We start from the raw sequence: 26,291 nt of genomic DNA on the forward strand, positions 1-26,291 counted from the left end.
CCCCAATGGTGATTTGATATGCTAATCAGCATATGGCATGGCCCTTAAGGAGTATTTTCCAACAAAGTAACTTTTTTTTCTACAATAGGTATTTACAAAATACTTTTATGGCTATTTTAGGGGTTAGTCTTATTTTGTTTTTCTTGGTGATTGATTATAAATAACTAAGCTCACCTCTTTGAAATGGAAATAATCATACCTCAGACTGGGAAAATAAAAGCAATGATTGAAGTAAGGTGGTTGAGAATGGGAGGAAAACAGGCCAGCAAAATATGCATTATCATGTGAGCAGGCAAACACACATGTAAATACTCAAATTATTTGCGTCAGGAATTTAGCTTGTGTTTTTGTGGATAGGTTAGCCTTTGCTGTTATTGTAGTGTTTTACAGTCAACCAGAAACAAGAATTGCCCCATCCGCAGTATTTCTGTGAGTTTTAATAAATTATAGATGAAGATTTTGTCTCTTAACGTTACTTGCCATTTCTTACAAAATAACACGTGCAATAAATTATTCCTTGAGTTTATTTAAAGAAAAGATTGTATCTGTAAATAAATTTGGAGAGTCCTGTCCTTTTTTTCCTCAAACAATAAATACTGGAAAATCCTTAAAATCCTTGTATGAATTACCATAACTAATATAAATCACCAACACGAGTAAACAGAATTTATAATATACATGAATTTAACTCATTTATAATTTATACCATTCCTATGTGAAAAGATGATACTACTTTAAAAATAGTGTTTAATACTTACCTGGCAGGGGAGATACCATGATCACGAAGGTGGTTTTCCCAGGGCGAGGCTTATCCATTGCACTCCGGATGTGCTGACCCCTGCGATTTCCCCAAATGTGGGAAACTCGACTGCATAATTTGTGGTAGTGGGGGACTGCGTTCGTGCTTTCCCCTGTTAAAATAAACAATAAAAAAAAGAAAAAAAAATAGTGTTTAACCAAACTATTTCTCTTTTTATCTAAACTGCCAGGAGATGTATTTTCAAATTCGGGTTTCAATTGGAAATAATTTGTTCATTTCAGGAGATGAGTAACATTGACACCCTTTACCTCTCTGAGATTATCATAGTCTATTTTTATCCACAATTATTATATTTTTTGTTTTAAATTGTATGAGATATTTTCATAAGTCAAGCCACAATTTAAAATGCATTTTTAAATATTTTGATTTGTTAATGTGTATATTGTTCCATGTAACTAAAAATATTCTCCATAGACTTGGGGATAGAATGATTTTTGTGTAAGAAATAAATCTCTCTATATATATGCATGATTCTTAGATTTAACTACACACTATAGAAACCTCTCCAGTTATTAATCTTACATCTGACTTAATAATATAACTGCTTGGGTATATCACTGCAGCTGCCAAAAAGTTTGGCCTGAGGGTATAATCAGCTGTAGTAACAGTTTTGCCATTTTATTATCCTTCTATCAGTCAAATATTATACACATCTATTATATTTATTTATTTAATTACATGTGTAAAATCAATATAGATTATAGATTTGGTATATAGAGAAAATATATGTTTGTGTGTATGTATATGTATACACATACATACACACACACATATTTACTTGAGCATTAAAAAAACCCAAACGGCCTCTCTTCTTGTGCCTCTGCACATAGAGGCCACGGGCCTCAAATTGCTCAGAGGGAAAATGTTTTCTCACCAGTGTTGCTGTCCGCATTTCTCCGCCACCACCCTACCCTCATTCCTTTTCAGTTGACTTCCCATGAGAGAGACCTAAAACTTTGCCATTTATCTCTTTTTCAGATGTTTGTTTTTAGGTTGATCTCCAAAATACTTTGTTCTTGGGACACATCTTTCTGGCTTTACCATCTTCACTCTGATTACATAAATCTATTTTGGGTTCCATTGGTCTACTTTCTCCAAATCTGTCTACTGTCCTCCGGGATTCCCCAAAGCCAAACATTACATTTGGAAGTTTGTTGTATTGTGCAAGAATCCCATGTTTTGGATTACTTCTTTACCTTTTTCTATTTGTTTCTCTCCAAATATCATAAAAAGCAGTCCACACTAACTTGTCCTTACAGCCTTAATTAAATTGCTATGAGATATTCACATTTTAAATGGGATTTCATGGCAAACTTGTATTTTATACCCTTCCTCTTATTAAAGGTCAGCCTATTGTAATTAAAATTTTATTAATTTCAAGACAAAATACAAATAACCTTAAAATTAATCTATTTGTCTCTTTGTAACATAGGTGTCCAAATTTAGGGTTTATATAATAAAGGTGTATACTAGGTTGCTTTTATTTAAGGAACAGTTATTTATATGCCAGGTTCTAGCAGAAAGTGATTATAGTATTTATTCTTAAGCATTATTTAAAAAAAATGTGCCTGCATGAAATTAAGAAAAACTTCATATATTTTCTTATGCTCATAAAGCTAATAAAATTAGCAGATTCATTGATTGCAGAATTGTTTGCCTTTCTTGCATATCTTAAATTCAGATTTAGTCAGTTGTTATATACTATTAAAATATTACCTTACATATTCCTTGATATCTCTTTAACACTTCTATAAACATTTATAAACATTTCCCAGGGATACTTCTCATTAATGTAGTTAAGACTTGTGATTTAGTTTAAGTAAGTAAAACATTATTAGTCTTACAAATATAAATATAAGGAGAAGTTTAGTCAATGGAAGTGGACTTTTTTCTTTCCTGCTGTCAGAACAGTGTTTAGGATTTATGTGTTACATGTAAGATCATTCATTATGTAATCTGAAAAAAAAGAGATGCTACTGTTCAAAATATGACTGTGGTTGTTTTTAAAGCAAATTTTAAAATTGGTTATTGTATATGTAATAGTACTTGTACTTTTCATTATAAGTATTATTATGTAATAAGTATACATGTAATACTTAGGTTTGTAGATGTAGAAAAAATTCTGGAAGACTCTGTCCAAGCTTTTGGTAGTGGTTATTTTTTAGGAGTAAAAAAAAAACAAATGGTAGGAGTGAAGGTAAGGGGGACTGCCTCTCTTTTCTTCACTGTATTTGCATATTGTATATAGTTTTTATCAATAAAGTATTATATATGAAAGTTTAAAATATTAAAAATATACCTACTATATGTATTAGCAAGCTCATCTTTATATATGCCAATATCTACTTAGACATTAAACCACAATTTGCATATATAATATGCAAATGAGTATTTCAGTACTGGTTGGATACAATTTTCTGAATTTTCTTGCAACTCTGACCAATGGAGGATTATAATTTTTTTATTAGCTCTTTTCTCTTAAGGTTGTAAAAATCTAGACTGGCTTAGCATTCTTATTTTGGCCTCATGCTCACAGTGGAAAGCATTCATATAAGCTAAAATGTCCAATTTTATAATTGAGAATCAAAAAGATGGAATAACATTAATATGTTGGAAGGAAAATAACCCATTAACCCCATTATTCCATCCTCAGTTATTCTCATTTTCAACTTACCTTACATATCTTAAATAGCTGTAAATACTATTTCTGTACTCTGCTTCTTCATTTAACATATCAATATTTTTCTATTTTTGGCCAGGCGGCATAGCTTGCTCCTATAATACCTGCAATTTAGGAGGCCGAGGCAGGCAGATCGCCTGAGGCCAGGAGTTCAAGACCAGCCTGGCCAAAATGGCGCAACCCTGTCTCTACTAAAAATACAAAAATTATCCAGAGTGGTGGTACATGCCTGTAATCTCAGCTTCTTGGGAGGCTGAGGCATGAGAATTGCTTCAACCCAGGAGGTGGAGGTTACAGTGAGCCAAGATCGTGCCACTGCAGTCCAGCCTGGGTGACAGAGCAAGACTCTGTCTCAATTTAAAAAAAAAAAAAAAATCCGTTTTTCTAATACTTATATCTTTCATTTTATTGAGTGTCTTATGAAAGAGCTCTATCAAGAATTTTACATATATATTATTTAGTTCTTATTACAATATTGAAAAGAAGGAGTTGTTAATCCTAATTTTGCAGGTGAGAAAATGATTCTGTGAGATGAAATAACTTGAGCAAGGTCACAGGCTGGGGTAACCCAAGTCTGTCTACCTCAAAGAACATGCTCTGGTTCTTCAGCTTGTTGCCTTCCTCTACTGTGGATATAATTATATTTTTAATGGCCATAAAAGTGTTCATGTTGTGAATATTTCTAGATGCATTACAGTATTTGGCAGTTTTCTTTTCGGAAGTATGGTAGCCTAAGAAATTCAGGGTTGACGTTGTTGGTTGTTGAAAAATAGCTTTGTGAAAGACTGTTGGTTGTTGAAAAATAGCTTTGTGAAAGACTGTTGGTTGTTGAAAAATAGCTTTGTGAAAGGCTCTTGCAGCTTGTAGGCCATTATATTCTCTACTGGTAGCAAATAAGGTCCTCTGGTCTTTATAACGACAATAAAGAACAAAAGGCCAATGCCTCACAATTTTGAATAGATTATCTTTCCAATTCTATTACCAAGTTTTTCTGTTCTCTGCAAGCTCTGTAAGGCTTCAGGTTGGAAACAAGTAGTACATATCAGATTTTGTATGATGTTTAAGATCAGCTTTGAAAAAAATATGCAATCTTCCTTCCTATTTCTTTTATCTTAGAAACTTGTAAATAGGCAAACAAATGGAATTCTCATATTTTCTGCCTGTGCAATATATATTATGATTTGGTTTAGGTATGTGACTACTGTCAAAGTTGGTTCAGGGTTTTGAGCATGAGGTAAACTTTTTTTGGTCCTATTACCCAAGTTAGTGATGCATCTGTTATGAAATATACTTAAAGATACACAGCTTTTAGAAATGATTAAGATACCTTGAAATATTTGATGTATTTAAAACATAACTAGAAAAACACAGAGTGGATCACAGATAGGTTTACTCTTTAAAGTCATGAAGTACGAGATTCCCTGGAAAAAGCCATTTGTCCACTGTACTTCTAACACGCTCTGTGTCCCTGGAGGAGTCACCTAGTCCCTCTGAAGCCAAGTCTACTGTCCTGTAAAATAAAAAGGGCAAGGCAGGTCAATGGATTTTAAACATGTTTATTTCAATGGAACATTTTTTATTAATGAAATGTGAGTTGAAGTTAATATAAATGAATATTTATACTGTAATTTTTAGATATAAAATCATATTTAAATTCAATATATAGATATAATTTTTTAAAACATAGATATGTGTGAAATATATAAGTAAAAAGTATAAGCACACATAAAACAATAAAACGGCCACTGAGTTTGTACATTTACCCCCCACCCCAAATTCAAACCCTCTCCTTAAAATACCTCTAAAGACTTTAGGATTCCAAGGAATATTGTTTGAAAACCACTAAGCTAGTGACTGTTAAGATCACTTACAGTTTTACTCTCTGCAGTGCTGCCTTACTGCGGGAGAGTCATTTGTGTATTCTGTATCTCTATATGGATTGGGATAAACTTGTAGGTAATGTAGCAGTTCAAATACCTCTGCCTTATAAGACCTTGAAGTTATGTAACATTTCCCATTTCTGAGATATCACAGAAGAGTTATCACTATAATAGTTAAGATCTATTCATTTTATTTAGCATCTTATTTTTTACAAGTTTATTTTAGGCTTATCTGGAATGAGAAAATCATGCATTAAACACTGTATGATGCATAGCTGATAATTCAGGAAGTGAGTATGGTTGTTGGTAAAGAAATGCTGAATTGGTATTAAATTCTTCAGAAGCGAGATGCTTCTTTTGGTATTTCAAAATGGGGTTCTCCACCCTCTTTTTTCTATCATGTCAACTGGCTGTGGTTATGTGTGCAATAATACTTAGTCCTGACTGCAACTCTTTTTTTTTCTTCCCCACGGATCTGGGGCACACCATGGTTTTGGCCTTATCATTAAAACTTGCCTTTTAGGAGAGGTAAAGGAATAGCTCACTTAGTAGTTCCTCTGTCAATCATTCCAATCATGTAGCGGATTCTATTGAACCAGAAGGGATGATGACATGAAGGTAACCATGAGTATATGAATGGTTAGTCATGGATCCACCCAACCATTACTAGCAAGATTGAGAAAAGTAGATTCTAAGATGAAACTGAAGAGGAAGAATATTAATGAGGCCTTTAAGGAGTTTTTAACTTTTTTAGGGAAAGATGCTGAGCGATATGTATAAATATTCCCAATAATACTAATACTAAACATATACAATTGTCAAAGTCTAGATAAAGGTAAAGAGAATAGGGCCTGAGGGATATTAGCTAGGTTGGTGAGGAAGATAGTCACAAAGAAAGCACAGTCTTAATAAAAAATCAATATAGATTTTCTTGGAAGCCTTTCCAGAGGTGATCCAATATCTCAAAATATAATACAGGGGTTGAAGGTATATTAGAAAATGGACAGAAGTAAGGTATACTTCAGCCACAAGCACCAAATCTCTCCAGGGATTGGTGCCTATGGGAAGGGCTGGGGTACCACATGGGGCACAATGACAGCAAGCCTGGGTGAGACACTGTTAAATATAACTGTGTACAGGTAACTAACTAATGAGAGCCTGTGCCAGTGATATGTCTCAGCTCTCAAATTGCTTAGTTCTTTATCAAGTTTGACCTAAATTAGAAAGCATTTCAAAAGTATGGAAAGTAGGAAGAATGCCAGAACCTATGGATGCAGTTTTTTAGCATGACAGGGGCAACATTGTAAGTATTTATTATCTGTCCTAAGCCTTCTAAGGGGATTGGCTCCCTAATGAGCATCCTGGGTGATGGCTGAGGATGCGAATTAGAGAAGCTAACAGAAGGGTGAACTGCTCTTCAGAATAAGAGTTAGAAAAACACAAGGGAATATTTCAAGAGAAGAGCTGGGGAAGTGTGGCAAGAAAAAAGAGATTATACAGAGACCAATATGGAAGAATTCCAGCCCAGTTTGAACTAAGCATCCACCATCTAGCACCCTACCCTGTTTAATAACACTGGCAACCTCTGGGCAAAAGCTGCCATTAATGAAACTCAGTGTAGAGGACATTTGCCCCCCTTCTCAGCCCTAAGAATTTCTGCCATAGGGTAAAGGGGGTCACCTGCAAGCCCTTCCATTTCCCTACTACACATGAGGAAGAATAAGAAGTTAGAAAACTAGAAACGAGGTGTAGAATGTATGCACACCAAGGATTGCATCTTCCAAAGCACCCTTATAGGAAGCAGTCCTGATGTTTTAAACCCACAGAGTTAGGAAGTTTTCTTTATATCTGATACAAATCTTCTTTGCTTAAATTCTAACCCATTTCCTCTTAGTTGTCAGTAGATATAATGAGAGTGAATCAATAGATAAACCAATTCTTCTTTATGGCCTTTGAAAACTGCTAGTGAGTGACTTCTTGGTCTTTTTCCTTTCATATTGCAAAATATTCATTCTAAATTGTAAAATAGATGGCACCAGTGTGACTTGTTAAAAGAAATGTTTCATTAAACATAATTTCAGTATGTAATTGTTTTCAGACTTCCTAGAGAAAAGTGCTCCCGTTGTATCTAATTCTCTTTCTTGTTTAAAATACATCAAAGATGAGAAATTGAGCTCTTTTTAGTGAACTTGCTTGAGACATTCATATGGAATACAGAAAATAATAATTCCTAACATTCATGATGTCATTCCATTGCAATGTGGCACAGAGTTTTTTCTTTGCCTCAAGGAATTTATATGACTGATACTATTTTAGTCAGGATAAATTACTGTAAAATGTGTCCACTTTTAACCAATGGCACTCTAACATGGGATAGGCAACAGCGGGCTGTGATTTTTGCTCTGATACTTCAACTTTGTTATAGAATAGCAAGTAACTGATTGGCAGCTAGATCACCAGCTAGCTGGAGAAAGCAGCTCCTAGGTCTATAGTCATAGTTGGAGTCATAACCTTATTAATGATGATAGCTACAATGTATTGGGCATCTACTCTTTGACAGACAATGAACTTAGTACTATATACAGTTGAAGCAACTGTATGAATAAACTGTATGAATAAAACTTGAAGTCGCACAGCTTATAAAATTACAGTGCTGCAGAAAAATCCTGGTCTGTCGAAACTACATCCCATATTTGTTGTTGTTGTTCTTATTGTTTTGTTTGCTTTTCCTCACTATCTAAACTGCTTTGGCTACACATAGTTCTGTTTCATGGTATTAGAAAAGTAGTCAACAAGCTGCTACTTATACTTTTCCTTCCTGTCCTAGACTGTTCAAGTTTCTTCTTTTAATCTTATGTATATCAAGAACATGTTTGCCTATGGTATTTGTCTGTCTTTCCCCCCAGGATTTGTATACAAGCCTCCAACCGTGAGCCCTAGAGATATATTGAGAAATAGAATATGGACTTTGACACGGCTCCATTCCTTGGAGATCTAGCTAGTTCCTGACTCGTTCAGCTTATTGACTCTCTTCCTCTGGTCAGACTATAAATTGCACTGTTTTCCTTCTCTCTGGCATTTGACCAGTTAGTAGCACCATAAAACCTTTGAAATAAAAGAGACCACAGAGAATAACCTATAATCTGATTTTCCCCACCCCTAACCCCAATGTGGAGCTGGAAACATTTTGCTAGTCTTTAACATTTCCAGTCAAGTAGGGTCAAGAAAAACTGTTAAAAACAATGTCAATGCTTAAGTGGTAAAAAGATTTGTTGAAGAATATATATATATATATATATATATATATATATATATATATATATATATATATGGAGAGAGAGAGAGAGAGAGAGAGAGAGAGAGACAGGGTCTCACTGTGTTTCCCAGGCTGAGGTACAGTGGCTATTTACAGGTGTGATCATATGCACTACAGCCTTGAACTCCTAGTCTCAAGAAATCTTCCTGCCTTAGCCTTCCCAGTAACTGGGACTACAGGCATACACCACCATGCCTGGCTGGAGAAATATTTTTTTAACTTCAAAAATGAAGTTTGAGCTGAAAAAGAGAGCTAAAAATTAGTCTGTCAGGCAAATGTGTGAAAGCAGTTCTATTATAATTTGTATTGAGCTATAATGTAATTCCTAAACTTATGTCATATAGCTAAGTAAGTAGCTGTAATTCGCATCTTGAAATTTTAAATTTATTTCTTTCCTCTCAATATAGTCTTTATCCGAATTAAAAATTGTGGCAATTTGTGTTTATTGTGTACTTAACTATGTGCCAGGCACTGTGCTGTTCACTTGACCTAATTATCTCAGTAGATCCTCATGATGAATCCTAGACAGTACTCATTAGTCTTATTCCTCAGACTGAGGCCTAATGAAGTAAAGTGGCTTGCCTAAATTTGAGTGGCAAATAAGATAATTCCATGATTCGCATATTTTCTTAATTATAAAATGTTACCTTTAGCAATGATGTATATGTTAATATGTTCAATGAGTTGATCTACCTGAAGTGCTTAGCACATGGCTGGCTCCTTGTGAGTGACCAGGAACTGTTAGCTTATATTATGCATTTTTGAAGTTTACATATTGGTATGACTTTCTAAATAATCAAGAACTCTAAATGTGAAAGCTGATTCATTTTGTAAGGGTTTCTTTTCCATAAGACAGTCTTTTTTAACACAGTCAGAATTAAGCATTTATATAGAGCTAGGTATTCCAGATAAATCACGTTAATAGTGTGATTCAAAGAAGACACACTGCTATCTAGGTGGGTCAAAGAAGTAAACTACTTAGTGGAGGTGGCAAAATAAGAAGTGGTCAGTGGGAAGCTAAACCACCTCTGATTTAGTTATTTAAAACTCAGTGAGAACCCTCTAGGGAAGCACAACTAGGCAAGGGTTTCATCTGAAAGGAATGGTCGGGTACCTGAGCATTATCTCTAGGTGCATCTTTGTAAAGACTTTCTCCATGTATCTTTCCTACTGGGTGCCACCCTGTGGCTTGGTCCTACGGTAATCACACTGCCAGGCATTCCCTACCTCTACAAATCCCTTACTCTTCTAGTCCTAAGGTGCATTCTTGGTTGTGTAATTCACAGATTATTATCTCCCTGGAGCGGAGCTTCATCATCTCTATCAGACCATACTGAGAAGGACTCCTTTTTCCTTTGTCCTGCCATCCCAGCTCAGCGCAGAAGGCTTAAGATGCTTTCTCCATCATTTCTAAAGAACAACAGACAAAAACAGAGATCTGGTTAGGTCTGTTCTTGTGGTGTGAAGTGTTAGGATGAGCTGAACAGCCACAGGGGCTAGAAATGTCAAGAATGCAATAAGTTAGAGCAGGCATTTAGCATTCCTGTCTCTGATATCTACTATTTTATTGTGAGTAGTTACCAAAACAAAACAAAACAAACTGTAAAAGCATTATTTTATTATAATTAACAACTGCACATTGGATTAAGTGTGATTGAGGGTGGAGTTCACCAGCTTGGGAAAAAAAAAATAACCATTAAAGATTCCCTGAGTGTTTTGCTTTAAAAAGAGATAGTCCAATTACTTTTCTGTGTTTCGTTAAGAGTCTACTAGTATATGAATCAGTAAGAGCCTCTAGGGTAATATAAAACACACACAAAAAAGCAAATTTGATGTTAGCAGACAACTTTTTAAAGGTATTCTTGTAATTGAAAAAATCATTTTACGTACATAGGAATGAAATTTTATGTTTACCTAGAAATATATGTGAAATCCCTCCATTATTGCAAGATCTTTTTCATGTAAATATCAAAAGAATTAGACAGTCTGCATTGTTTAAAACCAAGATAGCTAATCTTTTTAATCTATGGGCAACTTGTAATTACGAATAGCAGTAGCTGCCTGGAATAATGTACTGAGAGCTGCGTTGGTCTCAGAGAGAAAATGTGCTGTGATCCATTGGTGATCTCTGCCAGACAGAAGAGGGACATAGTGTGGCTGCTTGCCATTTAAATGGCCTTGATGATCTCATCATAACTCTATATATCTAATCTCACCATTAAATTTGCATGCAAATAAAGTCATTGTAGCAGAAACAGGTTTTATGCATACATACAAATACATGTGTATTTTTTGATATGTTTTGGCTATTTGTCACCTACGAAGAACATATAAATATTGTAAACAGAAAAACTCTTTTTGGATGTTGCAAATGCAAAAAAGAAAAATAAGTAATTCTAATTTTCAAAGGTCACCCCTGTAATCACCACCCAGATTAAAAATAGTACCAGCAGCCAAAAGTCACCTTTGTGCCCCTTTAAGCCCCTGCCCCCACCTACTAAAAATAATAGTGATCCTGATTTTGAAAATCACAAACTTTTTAAATTTCCTGCTTTTGAATTTTATATAAAAGGAATAATATAGCATGTACTCTTTTGTGTTTGCCTGTTTCCCTCACCCCCTTGCAAAATTATGTTTGAAAGATGATCCCTTGTTGATGCAGATATGGTTCATTCATTCTCACTTAAGTATAGGTAATTAAGCAAACTTTTGTTTGAGATGCAAATTCAGGGTAAAAATCAGATTTTCTATTTAAATAATAATTTGGTATATATGACTATTTGAGCATTTTAAACTGTTGTCATTTTACAATAATTATTTTAGTATGATTTAATATTCAAATTCTGTTGCTTAGATTCTCCCTCAATGGACATTTCTTCTGAAGGGCCTTCCTAGACTTCCCCAGTTAGAATTAAAACTCTCTTCTCTGTGCTGTCATGAAACCTTGTACATTTCTCTAACTCTTGAAGGATTACAATTATTGTCTTCTGTCTCACGTACCTCTCCTGTGAGCATGTTTTGGAGTAGACTGGGTTTGCTCATCTTTGTAGAGCAACGAACCACTGTTCCCAGCACCATGCCTGCTCCATCATGGGCATTCAACATCTGTCCTTTGCATGGAAAGTAGAACAGTGAGTTCTTCCATATTAAAAAGAATATTACAATCAATTTTTATTTTTAATTTTCTTTTAGTAGATGGCACTTTTCAGGAGATTGTACTGGGTGAGTTGTAGACACAGTAGTTACTCTTTATGGCAAGAGTTGTATAGTATCTGGGAGGATTTTTGCCTCTTCCCTGTGGCTTTCTTTCACCCTTAGTTTACCACCACCACTGACAATTCTGATCTAGGCACACCTTCCATTGCCTCCTGTGTTTCCCATTCTAAAATATATACTTCCAAGTTTTCCTCTATATTTTCTGACTGCTCGAATGACTCTTCTCGTGTCATAAACTAGTAAAGAGTAGTGCATATAGAAATGCTGATAAATGTGTTGCGCATGGTTATCACCCGACTGACATGCTGACCTTCTGACTCTATCAATGGGTGATTTTTATGTGAAGCCAAGAAATCTGTTGGTGGTAAGTACTAAGACCACCACTTCAGGCTCACTCTAACCTCATTGTGTGCATCTTGAAACCCCACACAGTTGTCACATATGAGCAGATTCCACAGCAGGGATGCTGAACCAAAGTGACAAGCTTGTCCTGGAGTCCTAACACAGGGATTGACCCCCGACCTTCAAAGTCAAGGAACAACTTAGGGTTGGCTTACCTGCTTGTATTGTGAACTTTTCCGATTGTGAAGCCAGCTTTTAGCTTTACCACACTCCCAGACTTAAATATTTGGAATGGCAAGAAATTAGGCTTAAAAAAAAAAGAAAGAAATTAAGGCTTAATCCTTAATAATGAGGAAGTAATTTGTTTTAGTATTGTACAGAAACATTTTCTAGCTACCTGATCATTTAGTCTAGTTCTATAGCTTAAAATATATAGTCCTTAAAGAAAAGTTTTATTTCTGTGGGTCTATTAGTTACAAAAGTAAAGGTGCATTTTTTATTGCTTTATTTAAGTATTTATTAAGCTTGTTCTGCCACAGGCACCCTGCTGGCTGTTAGAGAGACAATGGTGAAATATACAGCACTCGGCTTCATAAAATTTATGGTCTAGTGACTTTCTGAAGTATTCCTATAGGGCAGGAGACTTCTATTTCACCTTCTACTATATCCTTGGAATATTTTTTACTTTCATGGTAGGAGTGTGCATTTATAGTTAAGTGTTTCAGTTGCTTCCAGAAATCCAGTGGTAAACAACATAATTTTAAAACCTCCCTACTTGAATTTGGGGTGGAGTAATATAAAATAAATCTGGAATATTTGATTTTTTAGACCAAAATACTTTCCCTGGGTTAGAGAGATATTTTCTTTTCTTACTGGCCTGGAAATCCATGCCATTTTAATAAGAGATATTTTTGTTCTAGGTAAATTGTTTACTTAATCACCTCCTAACAAGGCTGTGTCAGCCAAGTTAAATATTTAAATTTATTTTTATTTAAATAAATTTTAAAACCAACAGATTTCTTTCTCATTTTAATGAATTTAGCCTTTGAGTTTTCAAAGATAAAATATACAGAGTAGAACATTTTAATGTATCTGTAGAGAGGGAACACAAAAAGGGCACATCAGGAAAAAATAGTTGGAAAAAAGTGAATTTTATACAGAATTAACTCATAAAATGAATATAAGCCATTATTTCACTTGCTGCCAAAATCTGTCTTTACAGATAATCTTCGGGAGACCTTTATTTTTATAGGCCCTAATTAAAATATTTTTTGAATGCTTGAGGCTCTATTTCACTAATAAGAGAAATAAACTTTTTCTTTCTAGAAATAACTGCTACTAGCTTGTTTGTCAGCTCTCTAAATAAACTCATTTTACTATTACTATGCTTGAGTGCTGTTATATATTCCTTTGTGACTGTGCATAATCCCTGGCTATAACTGCATTAATTTAAGTAAGGCCATTACATCAAATAGGGATGTAACAAAAACTTTCGAATGGACTATCAAAGACCAGATTCAATGCAGGAAATCAGAAGGAAATGGCATTTATGTCCTACTGTAGTTCAGTTAAAGGGCCTGCCCTTAAGGATTACAACTGCCATAAAAGGGCACCATGCAAGAATGGAAAACCTGTTTACAACAAAATATCAAATTATTATCTGACTTTCACAATGAACCACATTATTCTATGACTGCCAGTCATACATCTGGACTACTATACCATTTGTGTGCAGTTACAGCAGCTCCAGTTCTATATGGCTAGTTTTGAACTTAGTCTGACTTTAAAACCCATCCCATTTACTATCCTCTGCTTTTTTTTTTTTTGGTGTATATTGTGGGAAATTCCATAAATGATTTTTATAAACTTTAGCCAGTAATCGGGAAAAACCATAAGATTTTGTTTATAAGCTTTATAAACGTTACTTATAAGATTTTAATTGAATTCTAAATTAATTTCTAATTTGAACCTCTCCCTTCTCTTAGCTTTATATGCTTGGTCATCCCTCCTTAAGTAATTAGCTTTTTTGAAGCTTTGTTTTTTTTGGTTTTTCACTGTTTCTGTTATATTGACGATTTGACTTTCTTATACATTGTTAGTAATTTCCTGAATAAAGTACAGAAGTTTATCTTTCAAATTTCCCATGGGTCATTTCTTAATAGTCAAACAATTGTCTAAATTTCCAATACACAAAGAAAAGTTTTAGCTAACTTACTTCAGTAAGATGGATAATTGTTCAAAGTACCAAACACATTTGCTTTCGTAATTCATGCCATTTGTGTGTTAAGTGTATAAAAGAGATAGAGAGAGAATATAGGAAACGTAACTACACATGCAATCTTGGGCTCTCCAAAATGTTTAAAGTACCGCATTCCCTTGGTGCCAATTGCTTTAGGCATTTCATCTTCACTCAGTTGCTTCCTAAATATAGCGTAGGTGTGACATACCCTGTAAATTTCAAATTCACATAAAGAAGTCCCAGCCTTCGAGGCAAGTCTTAATTGAATACTAAATAAAAACCTTAGTGTCTTCTGAAATGTTTCTGAATAAATAGTTGCTTTACAGTCTTTGATTTCTATGTTTGTTAGTGTCCAAATTCAGAATGGGAACCAACTTGGGGAGAAAAAGAAAAAAAGACTCTCAGGACAATCTTTTTAAAGGAGTAACATAATCTGTTTTGGCTAAGACAGGGTAGATTCAGGTAGTCAGATAATAGAAAGGGGAGTCCCTTGTGTATCAACTCATGCTGGAACTTGTGAAATCCTATAAAGTTTTGTAGAAAAAAATGTTAAATTCATGGAAACTTGTTTGGTCATAATCCTCACAATTTCTAATTTAGTATAACATCCTGAATAAATTCATTCAGATCGATGGAGAGAAGAAATTATTATTTGCAATATGTGAATTTCTGACTAATAGGAGTAATAGAAAATAGTTGGTCCCTTAGGATATTTCTGATTATATATGAGAGGCTTGGGGAGGGACTCTGTGTAACCGTTGCTTTTAACCCTTGTTTTTGATGGGTAAATAGAACATTAACGCTACATGAAAGATACTTACTCTGGCATCCTCAAGAGAAAGTAGGTTCTTTTTTTTCTCAGTTATCCAAGAAACTTTTAACAATTCTAAAGAAAGAAATAAAAAGCACTTAGTTTTCAGAAGCATGTTTCAGCTTCTTGCATCAGGAGTAGGCCAGATGGCCATGTTCTGTATGGCTTTATAAATATTCCTTTTTGTTCCATGTAAAAGTTAATGGCTAGTTTTAAACCTTGGTATCATTTCGAAGTCAGACCTTATGTGCTTAACTTCATTCAAAGTATTTCTATTTTGTTAGGCTGTAGGAAAACATAGAGCTGAGCTATTAAAATTCCAGGGCAGTTTGGAATTGCCAACAATATGTACTGGAGAGATGGGGGTGGATTCTGAAGTCAAATGAATTTGGTACTCATCTTCTTTTAATGCTGGGTGATTTTGGACAAGGGGGAAAATCTACCCATAGGGTTTCTGTGAATGTTAAGTGAAATAATACATGGAAAGTGCTTGAAGTAATGGTAGGGACACAGCAAACCAAAAAAAATGCTAGCCAGTTTATTATTAGAAGGGAAAAACTCCTATTAATATTTTCTTGTTTATGTTTGTGTTTTCATGTTAGTCTCAAAACAAGTTACTGTTTGAGAATGTAAGAATTTTAACCATTTACAAAATGGTGTATGATATGACATGTATATGATCTCTCACAAGTGAAATGATAATGGAAAGTTTACTGAAAATGTCTTAACAGTTCTAGGTAAAACTTAATTTTTCCTTAATTTGAAAATTAATAAAAGTATGAATTAGATTTAATCTAAATTTATTATTCTGTTAAAGTCACATGAATGTGGAAAAAAATCAGTATCACTTCTAACTAAATCTGGCCTTGAAACTTCTTTGACATAGTCTTCTTAAAATATATATATCTTATATTCTAAATTGTATATTATTTAGAAATATGCTATTTCTAAACTGAAATGTCTGATATTTCTAACTGATATATATATCTATATATGATATGATATATGATTATAGATGATAGATATTATCTATATGATATATAATATATGATATATATTTCTAACTGATATAACGATGTATATCAGTTCTTAGAGATATGTAAATTATATTTTAATAGTAGCCTACAAAGATGATACAAGAAGATAATAAATATACTTTTATATATAAAATAGTTCAACAGCAAGATTCTTATTTAGAATAATTTTCTACAGTTTTATTTAGGGTAGTTTCTATACAGAAAAAATACATATTTTATCTCCTTTCTGTGCTAGGCTCTGGAGATGCAATGGTGCCTCCCTCCCTTCCTGGAGCTTACCAAGCAAAACAAATTCACTAAATAAAATTATTCCTAATTGTGTTTTAAGTCCAGTGAAGAGAACACAGGAGGGACCGAGTTAAACAGTGTGTTTGTGTATGTCTGTGTATGGGTGTGTGTCTGTGTCTGTGTGTCTCTTTGTGGCTGTGTGTCCTAGAGATGTACTTTAGTTGGAGTGGTCAGGGAAGTTGAGAACTGAAAGAACCAGTCAAACAAACATTGGGGAGAAGGGGATTATAGCAGGTACAAAGGCCTTGAATATCCAACAGATATGAGGAGCAGAAAGGCCATCTTTTTCAATCACTTAAAAAGGAAAAGAAGTGAAAGATTGCTGTTTTAAGAACTTAAATTTATATGGCACTCATGTATAGATTTCCAGTGAAAAGTTGGACAACCTGAAATGATGGGTTTCCTACCTACAAGTCTCCAGTGTTTGTCTTTGACTGGGGTGTTTTCTGTACATATCTGACCTGATTTCTGTTGCTAGCCTGTCTTCCCAGGGTCCTTGGTGAGCCGAGGTCAGAGAGAGCGGACTTCACCTAGGAAAAAAGGAAAGGCTACTGACATAAAAGTGCCCTTGAAAATGTTCTGCTGCTGTAAATCCCTTCTCTTTACACAAAGTTTAAGACCCTCCCAAGAGTTTGACTTGCTAAACTACAAGAGCATTTTTATTAGGTGTAAGACCTCACTTTGACTTTAAGTAGCAAGTGACACACCAGGCAACCCTCGCTGAATTCTTTCTTGCCATAAGTGCATAGATTTCAGTGTTCTAATGCCTGTATGAGCTAAATTTACCTCTGATCTGAGTTCTAAATGTAATTGGATAGTAGATATATGTGTGTAAAAAAAAAAATTCTACCAAATGGTTGGAATAGTTTTCCCAAAGAACGTAATATTGGCCTTCAGCTGATAATAGGATGTGCCTGCTGGATGAATGACATGGTTGATGCAAAAGACAGATGTAAGCCATGGTTCCCCAAACTGCAGTAGGGATGAGCATGACAGCCACACATATCAAAGGCCAGGTACTGATATTCTTACTGAAAAGACTGCTCAGGATGTATATGGTGTTCTTTTTCCTGGCCACCCTTAAGGAGTTTATGAATGGGTTCCATCAGCTTCAAACAGCAAACACGGTTTGGCCTGTATGAACTGAAACCCATCACACATCATTGCCACGATCATTTTCCTCATGTATTCAAGTTCTCAAGTGTATTTTTGGTCACAAAACAGCAAAATCATGACAAAAGCAACAATAACAACCAAAATTAACTAAATAAGATTTTTATTTAGTATGAAATGTATTGCATTGTAATTATTTCAACATCATAACATTTATTAAAGATGTATGTATCACTTTATTATTCTATGCTCATCCCCCCTCTTTATACAAAATGGAGCATAATCTGCACATTCATTGTTCTACAGTTTGTATTTTGCACTTGACAGTATGTTGATACAAAGAGAAGCTACTTGTGTTGTTCTGGAAGAACTTTATTGAGATATAACTCATATGCCATACTTTTCATCTATAGAGGTTATATAATGCATTGATTTTTAGTATATTTACACAGTTGTTAGTTAATATCTACCATTCTTTGACCATAATGAATAACAGGGCTTTCTCTGCACAGATATGTCCATTTAAGTAAAGATGCCAATGCAGCTAAATAGAATCACTCAAAAACAACTCCAAAATGAGCCAGGGAGAGTGGAGGGAAGGAAAGGGAGGCATGCATCCAAACATAGCCCTATGTTCCATGAACACTCAGTAACATCATCAAAACGTGATGCAATTAAATTTTACCAGGTTTACTGCTGTCCTGATGCTTTCCAATTTTTTTTGACAACAGTTTTGCCTTTTCCAAATTCAAATGGTATAACTGGGGCTTGGTAGTTGATGTTTATCTTAATTGAAACAGATTCTCTTCATCCTTTTGCTCTGAGACTCCCACTTTGAGGCTGAAAGGTCACTTTAAATCTGCAGAGCACTCGAGAAGCCACATAATGAATTCAAATAAATTCATGCCTATTAAAAGGAGGCTTCTCTTTCTCAACTTCCAGAGCTTACATAGAATAAACCATTTGGTTTTTGTCTGACTTTCTTTTAAAAGGAAGTTATTGTGCTTCCTTTTTAATGCTCTAACTACAGAGAATGGGGAAATCCTGTTTTCATTTATTCTTATCAGAAAGAAAGTGTATTTTGCTCAGTAATTGCAATAAAATACCACTGGGGTTACAGCTACTATACTTGTCAACAAATTTAAGGGATATTTTTTAGTTGCATTACTTTAAGGAATATTCTTTAGTTGCATTACTTTAAGGATTTCTTGTCTATCTTTTATCTAGCAACTTCACTTTTTAACATTTACTCTATGTACTTGTGTAAAGGTGCAAAAAATATATGTACAAAAATGTTCTGCTGGAGTTTTTGTAACAGAACACTGGAGAAAGCCTAAATGTCAATCAGTATATGGCTGATTGAACAACTGATGCACAACTATAAGACAATACTGTGCATCTGTGAGGAAGACCTCTCTAGTATGACACTATCTCCAGATGACATTTACTATTGTATTATTTTTATACTTTGAAAAGAAGATATGCACACTCCCATGTGTCCATTTTCACTAGTTTTCTTTGTATATACCCTTAGAGTTTATGTAAGTGCAATGAAAACATAAATTCTATTCTCTTCCTCCCTTTTTAAACAAAAAGAAGTATAATCTGCACATTCATTGTTCTGCAGTTTATATTTTGCACTTGACAGTGTGTCAATACATAGAGAAGCTTCTTGTGTTGTTCTGGAAGACCTTTGTTGAGATATAACTCACATACCCTACTCTTCATCAATACAGGGTGTATAATTTCGTGATTTTTAGTATATTCACACACTTTTGCAACCGTCACCAAAATCAATGTAGAACATTTTACTACCACTATAAGAAAACCCTTACCTTATAGTTATCACCCTCCATCTCCCCCATTACCTGCTCCATATCACCTGCCTCTCCTCCACCCCACAGCTCTAGGCAACGGCTAATCTACGTTTTTTTCCTCTATAATTTGCCTATTCTGAATGTTTCATATAAATGGAATTATATAATATGAGGTCTTTTGTGACTTGCTTCTTTCACTTAGCATAATGTTTTCAAGTCTCATTCATGTTATAGCATATATCAGATTTCATTTTTTAGGACCAAATAATATTCCATTATATGAATATACCACATTTTGCTTATTTATTCATCAGTTGATAGACACTTGCGTTGTTTCACTTTTTGGCTATTTTGAAATGTGCTGCAATGAACATTTATGCAAAAGATTTTGTGTGTGCATATATTTTCCTTTCTTCTGGGTATATTCCTAGTAGTGGAATTGCTGGGACAAATGGTAGCTCTAAGTTTAACCTTTTGGTTATTTTCCAATGTATCTGCATTCTCATGTTTCTTACAGCAGAAAGTTATTCTCTTGAATGGCTGCATCATTATTGATGTAGTCAAGGTGTATTTTTAAGTGGAAAAGTTAAGGTACAATGTTCCCAGTTATGGAAAAATATGCTAAGACTGTACATACATAAATATGTTTCACTCAAAAGCATCTTTCTGCATATGCACTTAAGGTGATGGTAAAAGTTGCTAGCTTTGAGGAAGAGGTGGCTACACGTTTGGAATCTGAGGTAGAATGGGGCTGAGTACTCACCATTTTAAATTTGGGGAAATTTTACTATGTGTGCTAATTAATTTTTCAATTAAAAATTTGATTCATTAATGTAAAGAAGAAGAAATGTAAAAAAAAAAAGAAGAAGAGGAAGAAATGTATTTTCTTGGACTCCTCTGACCAATGTTGGTCAGGCCAGGGGCTTCTTGACCTGTGCTTTGTTTGAGTCATCCGGCACCATGAGGTGCTTAGTGCTGTACAAGCACTCTTCTTGCCATCTGCTCTGCTTGACATCATTTTTAGTTATTAGGGCAAAAAATTAATGACTGCTTTTCTATCTTTAAGCCAAGACACCATTTAAAAAACAGACATTTAGCTCTTACTCTAAATTAGTGTTTCTTAAATGTTTTATTCAAATCAATCCACATCAAAAGCAAAATAGGAGGGAAAACTAGGGTAGACATCTGAGTGAACCTTGGGATTGAGGAATAGGAGGGTGGTATGTGAACTAATCATTAATGGTATTAGCAAATAGAGCTGGGCAGTCTGTCTGAAGTGCTTCCCAGTTTCTTGTACATTCTTCTCCAAGTATCATGTGTTGGTGACTGGAAGAGGGAGTCTTTACTTTCTGCACAGTTTCCATCATGTAGCTCTGGAAGGGCTTTGTGTTTGTTCTCATCTTTGCTTGAGAATCAGCTGTCTTATTTTGGGCTCTTCTATTTTTTAAGACAAAACCTACCTATAGTGGTTATACATGAAACACACCAGTAGATTTGATTTCTGCCTTTTGTTAAATTAGTTTGCCTTATTAAATGATAGGAAAGAATCAAAATTCATTTGCCTTATAGATTTGTTCATTCTTATATTCACTCATGTATTCATTAAGCATTTATTTATTCAACACTCCTATGACATCACTCCTCACTGAGTGATGATTCCTTCTGGGGTGCCACAGAGGGCTTGATTTCCAGCTGGAAGAAGAATAATTTAATATCCTTTTTAATGATCAAAATTCTAACCAAACCCAATTTTGAAAAATAACTTGACTTTGCCTAAAAGTACATTAAGAAAGATATGGAAAAGAGATTCTATGAAAATGAAATTTTAATAATGTAAAATAATTTGGTTTTATCAGAAATTCATAAACAGACTTTACTTAGAGTTAAAAGTCCCTTTGAGAGGAGTAAAATCATGAATGAAAAAAATGCATATATTTTCTTCAATCATCATCTATATCCCATCTTGATAATTAGGAGTACGCTGTGTGTAGTGACTGTGTTTGCAGGTGGAGGGAGTTTGAGTAATGGAAGTAATAAAGATGCTCCCAGAACAAGTACCGCATCCAATTAGCTTGCCAATTAACAATCTATTCCTGAAGTATTTGTTTATGAAGATGATTGTAACTAGAGAGAAGTCATATTTTATTTTGTTTATATATAAAGATATGTTAATCATAAAATGTATTCCTTTCAAACAGTTATACATTTTTCCTTTGGCAGCACTATTGTTTATTTTAAAGGAAAAGACAGTAACTAATCACAGCATTTTTAAAGAAACAAATAGAGATTATGCTGCTGTAAAGCCAGCATAAAGCCATTTTTCCAAATGTCAACAGAGTTAACAATGAATTTTATGTTGTAAAAACCTCACAGTTGCCTAGTTTACTCCCTCATCAAAAAAAGAGGGGGCAAGATTCTTTGACATTTTTATGTATAATGTGACTAGAGAATGTGACTTTAGTGATGATGATGATCTAATTGCAATGCTAAGAACCATGGCTGGGCTAGGACTGTGTGTGCACGTTGTTATGCTGGGGAGCAAGGGTACCTAGGAAAGAAAGCAATAATGGAAGTATCACTTGGGTATTTGTTTATTTCTGGATCTTATTCTATCTGCTCCATATTATCACTTTGGCATTTAAAATCTAGATGACGGCTGGGTGGGTGCAGTAGCTCACACCTATAATCCTAACACTCTGGGAGGCCGAGGTGGGAGGATCACTTGAGTCCAGGAATGTAAGACCAGCCTGGGCAACATAGGAAGACCCTGTCTCTACAAAAAAATATTTGTAAAAATTCTCCAGGCGTGGTTGCACACACCTGTAGTCCCACCTACTCGAGAGACTGAGGTGGGAGGATTGCTTGAGCCTGGGAGGTCAAGGCTGCAGTGAGCTGTGATTGTGCCACTGCACTCCAGCCTGGGTGACAGCAAGACCCCATCTTGGGGAAAAAAAAAATCCAGATGATATGATTAACCATATTCAGTCATTATTCAGTTATTAGAAAATAAGATTTACAAGGCATCCATGGAGGGGAAAACAATTACACACCTGGTTAGTTGGGCTGAGGCTTGCAGAGATAGAATCACCTGCACACTGTTGCAGAGCCAGTGCTCCAACCTAGACTTCCGGACACCAAAGCCTATGGCCATTGAGCACTCTGCTGGACTGTCTCTTGGATAGTTTGCTTTATGGGGAACTTAGTACAACTTTACAATACAACTTTAAAAATAAAGTATAGCAGAGTAGCAGTTTGTCCACAGTCAAATATGAAATATGTAAACATTTCACAGGTTCTTTTTTTAATTTTTATTTTAGGTTTGGGGGTACATGTGAAGGTTTGTTATATGGGTAGACTCATGTCACAGGGGTTGGTTGTATATATTATTTCATCACCCGGGTATTAAGCCCAAAGCCTAATAGTTATCTTTTCTGCTCCTCTCCTTCTTCCCACCCTCCCTGATCAAGTAGACCCCAATGTCTGTTGTTTCCTTCTTTGTGTGCATGAGTTCTCATCATTTAGCTCCCACTTATAAGTGAGAACATGCAGTATTTGGTTTTCTGTTTCTGTGTTAATTTGCTAAGGATAATAGCCTCCAGGTCTATCCATGTTAAAAGACATGATCTCATTCTTTTTTATGGCTGCATGGTATTCCTTGGTGTAAATTTACCTCATTCTCTTTATCTAATCTGTGACTGATGGGTATCTAGGTTGATTCCATGTCATTACTATTGTTAATGGTGCTGGAGTGAACATTCATTTGCCTGTATCTTTATGGTAGAATGATTTATATTCCTCTGGGAATATGCCCAGTAATAGGATTGCATGGTCAAACGGTAGTTCTGCTCTTAGCTCTTTGAGGAATTGCCACACTGCTTTCCACAATGGTTGAACTAATTTACACTCTCACCAAAAGTTTGTAAGTGTTCCCTTTTCTCTAAAACCTTGCTAGCATCTGTTATTTTTTGTCTTTTTAATAATAGCCATTATGACTGGTATGAGATGGTATCTTGTGGTTTTGATTTGCATTTCTCTAATAATCATTGTTATTGAGGGTTTTTTCATATGCTTGTTGGCCGCACGTATGTCTTCTTTTGAAAAGTGTCTGTTCATGTCTTTTGCCCACCTTTTAATGGGGTTGTTTGTTTTCCTCTTCTAAATTTAAGTTCCTTATAGATGCAGGATATTTGACCTTTGCCAGATATATAGTTTGCAAATATTTTCTCCCATTCTGTAAGTTGTCTGTTTAACTCTGTTGATAGTTTCTTTGGCTGTGCAGAAGCTTTTAAGTTTATTTAGATCCCACTTGTCAATTTTTGCTTTTATTGTGATTGCTTTTGGTGTCTTTGTCATGAATCTTTGCCTGTTGCTATGTTCAGGATGGGATTGCCTAGGTCATCTTCCAGGGTTTCTATAGTTTGGGGTTTTATATTTAAGTCTTTAATCCATCTTGAATTTTTTTGTGTGTATGGTGAAAGGAAGGGGTCCAGTTTCAATCTTCTGCATATGGGTAGCCAGTTATCCCAGCACCATTTATTGAATAGGGAGTGTTTTCTCCATTGCTTTTCTTTAGCTTTGTCGAAGATCAGATGGTCCTAGGTGTGCAGTTTTATTTCTGAGCTCTCTATTCTGATCCATTGGTCTATCTGGCTGTTCTTGTACCAGTACCATGCTGTTATGGTTACTGTATCCTTGTATTATAGTTTGAAGTTGGGCAAGGTGATGCCTCCAGCTTTGTTATTTTTTATTAGAATTGCCTTGGCTATTCGGGCTCTTTTTGGTTCCATATGAATTTTAAAATAGTTTTTTCTAGTTCTGTATTTCACAGCTTCTAACTACATTCTATTGTTGGACATTTTTATATTTTATCCAAATAGGAAAACATTAATTTAAAATTCTTGTCATATAATCTACTAAATATTTATATTCAAGGCACAATGACCCTTACATATTCTTTTTTTCTTTTCTTTCTTTTTTTTTTTTTTTTTCCGAGGCAGGATCTTGCTCTGTTACCCAAGCTGGAGTGCAGTAGCTCAATCACAGCTCATTGCAGCTTTGACCTCCCATGCTTAAGCGATACTCCCACCTCAACCTCATGAGTAGCTGCAACAACAGGTGTGCCCCACCACTCCTGGCTTGTTTGTTTGTTTATTTATTTATTTATTTATTTATTTATTTATTTATTTTTGTAGAGACAGTGTCTCCCTATGTTGCCCAAGCTGGATTCAAACAATCTGCCTGCCTCAGCCTCCCAAAGTGCTAGGATTACAGGTATGAACCACCATGCCCAGCCCTTAAAATAGTTTTTATTATAAAGGCAATTTATGTGCATTCTAGGTTTCTTTAAAAACCTAGCAAGAGGCCAGGCATGGTGGAATGCCAGAAATCCCAGCACTTTGGGAGGCCAAAGTGAGAGGACTGCTTGAAGCCTAGAGCTAGAGACCAGCCTGGCAACAAAGCAAGGCCCTGTCTCTACAAAAAAATAAAAAATAAAAATTATTTTTTTATGGTGTGTCCCTGTAGTACCAGCTCTCAAGAGGCTGAGGTGGGAGGATTGTGTTCAGGGTGCAGTGAGCCATGATTGCACCACTGCACTCCAGCCTGGGTGATGGAACAAGACTCTTAAACATACACACACACATACACACACACACACAATATGACACACGTATAGAAAAAATAAAAATACAAATATAAATTTCTCATAACCTCAACACACTCCCAAATAATCACTGCTAATTCTTAGTTATTTTCTTCTATTCTTTTTCCAAGCAAGTATGATACTAATAGCAATTACATGGATTGTACAGTTTTAATTTCTTTTTTTAATTTAGCATTGTATCATGAGCATTTTTCCATATCACTTAACATTATTTCAAACATTACTTATATGGATACAAAATGTTTCACCCTAAAAAGATTTTGTAACTTATGTATTTGCCAATTATTGGATATTCAGGCTGTTTCTAGCTTTTCCCAATTATTAAAATTATCAGCAAGGAACATCTTTGAACTGAAACATTGGCTTATCTCTGAATATTTCCTTAGTAAAATAACTATGTCAAAGAATATGACTATTTTAAGACTATTAATATATGTTGCAAAAAATACTTCTCTAAAGGTTATACCAGGTTACACTCCAAGCCACACTGCTTGAGAGTTCTCATCTTACTGTGCTGCTGCAGGAAATGTTTTTCATTAAAAAAAATCTTTATCCACGTATTAGGTTAAAGTGGTATTTCAGTGTTGTTTTGCTTAACACTTTTGGACTACTGGTGTGAATAAAAATGGTTTTAATATGTTTATTAGCCATTTATCTTCTGTTAATTTTCTATTTGTCTCTTTGCTTATTTTCTATTGGGGTTGCATAGTTTTTTACTTTTTGCAAGAGTTCTTTGTGTATTAGATAGATGAACCTTCTCCAGCTCACATTTATTGTAATTATATATTCCAATTTTTAGTTCCCTTTTTACTTTTGTTCATGGTGTTTTATACAGTCAAATTTATTGATTTTTTTTCTTTTGTAACTTCTTTCTTTGCTTTAATAATTTGAGGGCTTTTATCTTAAAAGTAGATAAATGTTTAGCTACATTTTCTGTATTTGTGATTTTTTAACCTAGCTCTTAATCTGTTTGGAATTTATCTTAATATAAGGTAGGGATACAAGTTTATTTTTTCCCACTATACGTCTCAGGACCATTTGTTACATGTGCCCTACTTTGCTTATTGCTT

General features: G+C 34.7%; 1 protein-coding gene and 1 non-coding gene across 5 annotated transcripts in view; both read left to right on the forward strand.

Moving 5' to 3' along the window:
* PDE4D (phosphodiesterase 4D) overlaps positions 1 to 26,291 on the forward strand; it is an 800,884-nt gene that overhangs the window by 496,012 nt on the left and 278,581 nt on the right. The window lies entirely within an intron of this gene.
* On the forward strand, positions 751 to 914 carry LOC115931366 (U1 spliceosomal RNA). Its single transcript, XR_004067869.2, has one exon. It is a non-coding gene; the product is annotated as a U1 spliceosomal RNA (small nuclear RNA).

Source organism: Gorilla gorilla, chromosome 19 (genome assembly GCF_029281585.2).
Source record: "Gorilla gorilla gorilla isolate KB3781 chromosome 19, NHGRI_mGorGor1-v2.1_pri, whole genome shotgun sequence".
NCBI classification, from domain to species: Eukaryota; Metazoa; Chordata; class Mammalia; order Primates; family Hominidae; genus Gorilla; species Gorilla gorilla.